Source organism: Tiliqua scincoides, chromosome 5, assembly GCF_035046505.1.
Source record: "Tiliqua scincoides isolate rTilSci1 chromosome 5, rTilSci1.hap2, whole genome shotgun sequence".
NCBI lineage: Eukaryota > Metazoa > Chordata > Lepidosauria > Squamata > Scincidae > Tiliqua > Tiliqua scincoides.
In genome coordinates, this window is record NC_089825.1 from 106,713,943 (window position 1) to 106,723,851 (window position 9,909).

Below are 9,909 nucleotides of genomic sequence, written 5' to 3' on the forward strand. Positions count from 1 at the left end.
TGTACTGGCTTCACTCATCGGTTAGTTGTGCCTGTATGATAAGATGCTTCTAAGCAATGAGAACCTAGAGCAGCCATATTCAACCACTGTGCCGTGGCACACTGATGTGCCATGGGTGGTCCACAGGTGTGCCACAGGAATCTGAGGGAAGGTCACTTATTAGTAGGGCCAATGGGAGATGTGAGCCCCCCCCCCCGCACTGGCAGCATGGTGTGCCTTGTCAATTGTCAAAAACCTGATGGTGTGCCTTGACAATTTTAGTGCTTTATCAGTGTGCCATGAGATGAAAAAGGTTGAAAATCGCTGACCTAGAGAATAGTCATACATAGTTCATATTTACAGTAACATATATAATTTTTATTGTATTGTTAGCCACCTTGAGTCCCCTTTGGTGTAGGAGAAAGGTGGGATAAAAATCCTGCAAACATTACTTCTGAGTCCAAAAGAACTTCCAAGCCCATAGTTAGGGCCCAGAACAAGATGATAATATTCTTTTCTTTGTGTCTCCATCCACAGACACTATGCATCAGGACAGTAAGTGCAAAGCTTCTAACAAAACTTCACTGTCTGGCTTTCTGCTCCTGGAATTTGCACAGGATCGGGAGATGCAGCTCCTACACGTCATTCTCTTCTTGATCTGGTACTTGGCCACTGCAGGAGGGAATCTTCTCGTCATTTCTGCGGTAGCTCTGGACTGCCACCTCCACACCCCCATGTACTTCTTCCTGATGAACCTGGCCATTCAGGACCTTGGTTCGGTTTCCACCATCATCCCCAAATCCATGGTGAATTCCCTCCTGAACATCAGATGCATTTCTTATTTTGGATGTGTGGCTCAAGTCTTCTTGTATGTCTTATTCACTTCTTCCAATTTCTCCCTTCTCACAGTCATGGCCTATGATCGGTATGTTGCCATTTGCAATCCGTTGCAATATGAGATGGTGATGAATAAGCAGGCCTGTATCCAAATGGTGGTGAGTGTATGGGTCACAGGAATTCTCTACAGCATGTTGCATGCTGGAGGTACCTTTGCAATTCCTTTCTGCTCCAACATTGTCAATCAGTTTTTTTTGTGAAATCCCACACTTGCTTAAGCTGGCCTGCTCTGGTTTATACCTCATTGAAATTGGAGTTATTGTTTTGAGTGTTGTCATTGGGCTTGGTTGCTTTCTCTTCATCATTGTAACTTATGTGCACATCTTTGGTGCTGTACTACGAATTCCTTCTGTGCATGGAAGACAAAAGGCCATCTCAACTTGCCTTCCCCACCTCATTGTCTTCTCCACGTTCCTGTTCACTGGATTCTTTGCCTACCTGAGGCCAGCATCTAACTCTCCGTCAAGTGTGGATTTGATATTTGCTGTGATATATTCCATGGTTCCACCCATGATGAATCCTGTGATCTACAGCATGAGAAATAAGGAGATCAAGCATGCTATGACAAAGATATTTGGTTTTAGATTCCCTTCTGCAAGGACCTTTTCTCATTTTCTTCAATAAATGAGACTTCCATTATTTTCTGTCAGCCTTCACAAGAGAACCAGTAGTAAGGTGCATATTAAGTTAGAATTCCGAGCCTAGTCCTATGGGCCAAGGATGATCTTCAGAGTGTTATTGGTCTTGACACATTTCACTTTCCTTAATTTATTGTGAATCAGGAATATGACGGTAGGGGGATTTGACTTTCCTGACCACCATATTCCCCAGTTGTGGCTAGTATATACAAAAGGAAAAAATATATACATTTCCATGCGCATCAATGGGATATGGTTTTTTGATGTAAAGAGATTTTGGCTCAGGAACAGAAATCTGCAATATAGTGGAACTGGTCACTGTCTCAATATTTCCATGTGAAAAAGTTTAGGCAGAAATCTTACTGTGGGATATAAGTTTTGCAAGTAAATAAATAAGTGCCCATATGATTGGAAATAGGTTTTGATCTGAATTCTGACATATCTTCTTTTGGTGATTGTATATATTGCATAATACCTTTATATATCTTTAGGTGATTTTATATCTTGCACAAAGTCGTCATGCTGATTTTATGAACGGTTATTCATATTTACAGTGTGTAAATGAAGGATTTGACACTGCAATTTCTCTCTCCTTTCAGGCTCGCCTAACAATCTTTCACATCTTTCATGTCGAAATTTATAAAACATGTTCTGCATATACTCTGTGGCAGAATCTGTGAGACTCTGCTGCTGCCCTAAGGCTCACACTCTGGCCCCATCAGGGTCCCTCTGAAAGCCTCTGGATCATAGTGGGGAGGAGATTGCTGCCATTCTGGTCCTCCTCCACTGGTGGGCAGGCTAAGCCACTTCCTTGGACAGGGGGGCCTCACCTGCTCTCTCCCTCCTCAAGGAGACTCTGACCCAGCTTCATCACTGACCCTCGCTTTGTACCCTTTCAGGATTTCATCAGGCCCCACAAGCTGGCCCAACCCCTTCCCAATCTCCTATTCTTGCCCTCCTAAGGCAGCCCCCAGGATGCTTGCTGGAGCTTGGTGCTTCAAGACACTTTTGAGCTGTTGGCAACCCTCATGGCCTTTGTTGGGCTTGCTGCAGGCTGTTTCCCAGTCAATATAAAATTGCACAGGCAAGGTCCCAGTGCAGCTGCACTGCACTCTGAGTTTGGTGGCATGGCTGCGTAGCCCATGTGCAATGATATGTTTCTGCCCCTGTGCTCAGGTCAGCACAGGGAACCAGCTAGACCCAGACTGTAACTGCAGGGGGTGGGGTGGGCAGGGATTCAAAACACAAGCAGAATAGCCCCTGTGCAAGACTCACCCGTCAACAGCAGGCCAGGCCACAACTTTGCTATGCGCAGCCACCAATGAGGATAAACACCCAGAGTCTTGTGAGGTGGGGAAGCCCGGCAAAAGCAATCCATGTGTGACTGGTACTGCAGGCATCAGGATGAGGTCAGCAAAAGAACAATGGGATCAAAACTTCCTACCCAACTTTATCCAATTCAATTTCCTTTCTGGCAGAAAATGCTGCAGCAGTCAAGCCCCTTTTTGAGACTTCAGCCATCTCCTCAACTTTTGACTCTTTCCTCTTGTCCTGACACAAAATAGTCCGTAGACTCAGTCCTACATATATCAGATACATCTACTGGACTTATGTTTACATATGCTGCCATTCTCATGTAGCTATAACAAACCATTCCCTGCTAATTATTTTAAGCATAGTATTGATTTAGTGAAGTGTCCTTTTGTGCTGCTACTGCATAGTATTTTTTATTATTATTATTGACAATAAATCATCATCCATATAAAACGTGTAAATTCCACCATCAAATAACTTTTGGTGTAAGATGGCATTGAAAATGCTTTCAGCTTCCCTTTAAGCTCCAAAAGGTGTAGAAATTGGGGAAGTTGGCTAATCAGCATAATCAGGCTCATTTTAACCCTTTTTTCTCATAAACTTTCAAGTCCACATGGGGCTGGGGTGAGCAGGGAAAAAAAAACTCAAGAGCTGTAAGTTCCTCAACCATATCTAGAGATGCACTGGATAAATCCCTGCCCATTGAATCTTTGCAAGGCACAGTGCTTCCCTCACATGGTACATGCTATGATAAATTCCTAGAAATATCCCAGATGTCTCAACTATCAGGCATTGGAATCAAAGATGGAAACAGGATTGTTCTATACTGGCTACATTTACATAACCTTAAGCTAGATGAGCCACATGGAGCCACAGCTTTTGCCTAAAGCTGTGGGGGAGGGAGATGAAAGATAATTAAGAAATCATTGAACTTCTCTCCCCAATACATCAGCCCCATCCCTGCTCCCTTCCAGGAACTAACTTCTCTGTTAACTTTTTTTTTTTTTTTGCTCCATGTCCTGTTGTGCTGAAAATATCCCTCTTATTCCACTAACAGCCCAATGCAGCACAAACCCCCACATAATGGGGCCAGTACAGACTGTGCTGCATCCTGTGTGGGAATTTTGGCTGCTGGAGGTCTCCTTTAGGTAAGAGGACATTTGTCCTCTTACCCTGCAGTCACAATGGGCCAAATTGATGAGCTTAGTCACTGGCACATGTCCATGTTGCCCCATGTCAGCGGATCAAACCTGAGAGGAGGGATAGGATGCAGCCCATGCAAGTGCCACTTATCCCACCCCCTCACAGGCAAGATCTGCCCACCCTTGGTCCTGTTGCTGCCCTCATTCCCTGCCCCACCCCTTCCCCACCCCTTCCTCTCCATCTCACTGTTCCAACCAATGACAATCCTGTATTACCTGGGCCACGACCTCAAGGTGCCACCCCCCAATAACCGAGCTGCCACCCCCCATCTACATTTAGAGATGAAGCTGACACAGTTCTCACTGTTCACAGTTGTCAGTTCTACAGAGTGCTTTATGGCACAGTTGCAATGAAAAGCACAGGTGAAGTGCATGCTGGGCCAGTGTGCACACTGCCAAGGATTGGGCCATAAATCAATCAAAGATCCCAAAATTGTGTTTTTTTTTTCTCCTTCTTCATCTGATGCAAACATTATTTCACCCAGTGCAATACTCTAGTCCAAGCCATGATTTTCAATCCTGTAATTAGTGTCAATTGCTATGAGTCATGCTCCAACTAGGCAAATCTCACAGGGCTTTTCTAATATCACAAACATGCTCGATCAACATGTAATCCCTGTGCTGCTTAGACCTGAACTGACAACTGTGAACAGTGAGAACTGTGTCAGCTTCATCTCTCCTCCACCAATTTCTGCTGGGCAGTTGTGATGTACACAATGCAGGCAATAAGAGAGGGGTGACCAGACAGCCTAGGAAAGTTAAGTTACATTTTTTTTTACTTACCTCCTGGTAGGCTGCCTGGAAACCAGTGGCTCTCCTTAGACCTACTCTGACTTTTTAGCTTCTGTATGTCTGAGGAGCCTCAGGAGGTGCATGCAGAAACTGAACATGCAGAGTCAAGATTCATCCAAGATAGCAGGGATATTTCTGATAGTGCTGCTGCTCACTCTGTGCCATCAGTTTCCTCCAGTTGAACGCAATGCACAGGCTGCCATGTGCACCCTCACGGATCCCTCCCAGTTCCCATTCAAATATCACCAGAGAGGAGACCTGATAATTGGAGAGATTGTTTCACAGTTTGGCTGCCTCTTTGATGACATTTCTTTCAGCGAACACCCCAAAACCAAGCTGATGGATGAACTAATGTAAGGAAAATTTTGCATATCTGAATTGAATTAATATTTGAGGCTTTGGTAATATATGTAATGGAATGTTTTCAGATACATACTTCATTTAGGAATGACTGCGTAATTTCCATACAAAATATTATGTTTCCTTTAGTCCAATTCCAAAGATCTACCAACATGTCCTGTCCTTAGTATTTGCTGTGAAGGAGATCAATGAGAACCCAAAGATCTTATCAAACGTCAGCCTGGGCTTTCACATTTATGACAGTTACTTTGATGCAAAGATGACTTATCAGAACACTCTGAAACTTCTTTCCACCCAAGAAAAGATTGTCCCTAACTTCAAATGTGACAAGCACCAGCACCTGATGGCTGTCATTGGGGGACTTGATTCAGATATCTCCCTCCACATGGCCACTCAATTAGGCATCTACAAGATTCCACAGGTACAATCAGCATGCACATCATAAATCTCTTTCATTTCAGTGGGATAGTTAAGAAAAGGAATTGGTAATAACAGTTGACATGAGTGATTATTTTTTTCTATGATTTTTTGTATGTTCATTTTGCATTGTTTGTAAACTGCCCTGAATTTTCCATGAGATTACAAAAGGTGGATTAGTTTTAATACTAAACAAATTAAAATAAAATGTCCACATCTGTTCATCTGCCATTAAATTCATTCACATTTTGTATACTTCAAATTGGTTTTCATCCAGTTTGAATCAGTTACTTGATCTGATTCATAAACATTTTGTATCAGTTCTTCCCCTTCATTTGGACAATAGTAACTATTCTTTCCTAGATTGCCTACTGTGCATTTTCTCCAGTGATTAATACTAAAATGAAGCTCCCTTCTTTTTACCGGATGGTCCCCAATGAAGCACATCAGTACAGAGGGATTGCTTATTTACTTAAACATTTCCAGTGGACTTGGGTTGGGATAATTACTTCAGATGATGACAATGGAGAAAAATTTGTGCGAACCATGCTGAAAATATTTTCTGAACATGGCATCTGTGCAGCCCTTAGTAAAAGAATACCAGCACTCTCTCAAGTTACAGGGATGGCAGAAATACTAGAGACCACAGATGTAATAAACCCCCGTGTGGCTGAGATTCTGTAATAAATAAGTTTATCCAATCTGAGGTAGAGGTGAGGTGTGCTTAATATTTCAGTTCTTCTAAGCTGTCAGTTCAATTACTCACAAAACTCTCAATGAAAGAAAAAAAAAAATCATTTGTAATATCTTTCTTGAACTCTTTCAATCCAGCTCCACCCTTTCCTGAGAGGCATCTCATTTAACAGCAGTGCTGGAGACCCAATGTCTTTTGATGAGGAGGGTCAATTAGCGGCTGGATTTGACCTGATCAATTGGGTGATTTTCCCCAACCAGTCCTTCTTAAGAGTGAAAGCAGGAATGATGGATCCACATGCATTCCCTGGCAGAGAGTTCACCATTAATGACGACACCATCACATGGCACAGTGCATTTAATCAGGTGGGATCTGATTAGGCTGCAAGATGGACAGCTACATCTGCAATGTTCTGGTGTAAAATTCATCATCTTGACCCCTAGTAATTCCTCTGTCAGTGACAGTAGGTGGTTTGCATATCAATTATATGCATAGCCTACAATACATTTGCATATACCTACATCACTAAGGGTGCAATCCTAACTTGTGTTGGAAATTGGCAGGCCGGCAGGCCTGTGCTGCATCAGGAGCAAGTTTGGGGCCAAAAGTGGCACATGCCAAGGCAAGGAGAAACCTTTCCCCTTACCCTGTGTCACGCTGCAGCGACTCCAACAGGTGCAACCTGATGAGGTGGCGCAAATTCAAGCAGCCTGGGTCTGCCCTGGGCCACCCAGGAATAGAGCTAAGATCCAGCATAACTGCCAGATCCTGGCCCCACCTCGCTCCCCATCCACCCGCCTGCCACAGGGAACACCAGACTGAGACCTGTGTCTCAGACTCCGGAGCACCGGAGACTCAGACTGAAACTGACTCAGACCTCAAAACACCTCCCTCCTGCCACCTCCACACCCTCCCCACACACACCCTTTCCCAGACCCCTGTATCAGCTGAGATCAACTGAGCAACTCACCTTGCCCTTGCGGCCTGTGGCAGCATGGGGAGGTTGGTGCACAGATGTGTGTTGGCCTACCTCCCCTATGAGTAGCACAAAAGTATTGATAGAGATAAATTGGATTTGGTTCGTTTTAGCTAGGCAGCCGAATAAGAATTGACAGAGATCTGAAGCCGTTCTCCTTCGAGCAGTTTATTGCTTAACAATCAGGACAAAACAGACTGTCAGAAGACAAGACCAGGCCCCCCCTTGTACCTCCCCTTTGCAACCATTTTATAACAATGCATAAACAACCCCTGATGTAAGTAGGCTACATTGTGGGACTTTCCATGGGTCATTGTGCCCTGAACATTTTGACATGTTTGTTCTACATTTTGACATATCTGTTTTCCAGCAAAAGTCCCTGGCCTTCAGCCGACCGCCTGAAGCCGTAAACAGATTCTTTCTTACTCCTCTGCGTAGGCAGAGGGCTTGCAGCCGTGACAGAAGGTCCAAAACCAATTTAAAGAGCAATGTTCATTTCTTAGGTTACATGCTTACATTGAATTACATAGGTAAAACAGGTAAACCCCTAAAATCTCCCTCAGTACTTTATGGCACTTTTGCAACACTCCTGGGCCAGTACAAGGGATTTGCATCAGCCCAAATGAGGGTCAGGATTGCGCCCTAATTTGCTGGAAAGAGTTAGCTCCACAACCAAAGAGATTGAGGGTTCTGGGGGTGCCCACACTGTCTCAGAGGGATGGAAGATGACCTCAATGAAATATAGGTCTTCATAATAATATTGAGTTCAGCAGTATTCTATAGCATTTTAGATTCATGCTGGCTAGTTAGGAACAAGCACATAAAAGCCTGGATGGATCAGGCCAAGGACCTATCTAGTCCAAATTCCTCTATCTTTCAGTGGCATACCAGTTACCTCTGGGGCACACCAGGCAACAAGATCCCTGTATTCTGTTGCCACTCTCTTCCATCTGGGATTCAGAGATAGGCTACCTCTTAAACTGGAGGGTTGCATACAGTCATCATGACCTGTAACCTGTGATGAACTTTTCCTCCATAAATCTGTCCATATTAGCAGTATTGTGGGTTCAGGGGACAGCGTTGTGATGTGTAGTCATGCGTATGTGCCCCTGGATAGCCCCCTCTTGGTTGATGTCTGACATCACCCCCCAGCACATGCTACATGGTCATGACTGCAAAGTGATGCAGCTTTGCTGGGGCTGGCAGGCTGCCCAGCTTCAGTCCCCCTTAGCCCCCATGTGGCAGGTGGTGTGCTGGCTGGTTAGCTAGGAGCAGGGGCCAGCGCACATGCTGAGGTTAGCAAGGCCAAGGGGTAAGCCAGAACCGCTTTGTCTGGGTTGATGAGACTGGTTGACCAGCCCCTTGGCTGGTTCGAGCAAAGGCTTATACAAGCTTTTCCATGTGAGTCTGTGTTGGTTGGTTGCCTTGACCCTTCGAGGTTGGCCAGGATAGGCTAACTCAGTCCTCAATTGAGTGACACCTTGAGCCAGAATGTGATACCCGATTGGTGTCAGGGGGAGGTAGATAGCCAGGGGCATTTTCCCCAGGCAAGTTGATGCCAGCACAGTGGGGGACTTTAGATAGGCTTTTCCCTGCTGCAGGTTTTTTGTTTATTAATAAAGTTAAAATCATTCCAAGCTTGCTTTGGGGGTGCCAGTGTAAGAACAGAACTGTCTTTACTAGCTAAAGGAGTAAATGTTCTCCTCTTTTCATTCGTAGGTACTGCCCATTGCTCTGTGTAATGATCACTGCCATCTGGGTTACAGCAGGAAAAAGAAGGAAGGGAAGCCATTTTGTTGCTATGATTGTGATCCATGTCCAGAAGGGAAGATTTCACATCAAAAAGGTGGGAGAGAAAAATGTGCAGTGTAATGAATCATACACATGATTCATGAGTTTTTCCCTTTTCTCTAGTTTAATGCTTTAAAAAAGAGAAACTAACAGCCTAGTCCTATCCAGGTCCAGCCTGGAACATGCAGTGGCACCAACACAGCATGCACTGCATACTGGGGTCTGGTCAGGGATAAGGCAACCTAGCAAAGTTTTTCTTACCCTGCCATTGGCTGCCTGGTCTCCAATGGGTCTCCTCAGATCTATGACAGCTCTTTGGCTGGTGTAAGTCTGTGGAGCCTCTGGGAGAGGGTCAAGGCCAGGAAAGGGAGAACAGGATCTGGCATGCCCTACTGCCTCCAACATCCACCCACCTCCTGCCCCATCTTAACCTACTCCATGCCTGATCTGCCCCCAATCTGGCCCTTCCATTGACCTACCGACAACGGTGAAGGTTCTGCAGCCCGCCATAGCTTGCATAGGGTTTATCAGGTACTACACCATCAGCAGTAAGTTGCCAAATGATGCTTTGGCACCTGCAGCTCAAAGCACAAGATCTGCCAGTGGAAGGCTTGCATAGTTTTCGGCTGTGAGGAGCACACTCTACTGAGAATCCAGGAGAGGAGAAGACCTGAAAGCTTGGACTGAATGAATACATTGTGTAGTCCATAGCACTGCTGGGTCACTTTCCAAGTCAAAAGGTGAAAGATTTAATGCCCATTTAATGCCATCAGAACCAACAAGTCACCATTGCCCTGGATTTCTTCAGGCTCATTGCACAATTGGATTTGTCATTCTTGGTCCAGACAC

General features: G+C 44.8%; 1 pseudogene; it reads left to right on the top strand.

The window, feature by feature from the left end:
- Positions 1-521: 521 nt before the first annotated feature.
- On the top strand, positions 522-8,746 carry LOC136652984 (olfactory receptor 14A16-like; annotated as a pseudogene).
- Positions 8,747-9,909: the final 1,163 nt, after the last annotated feature.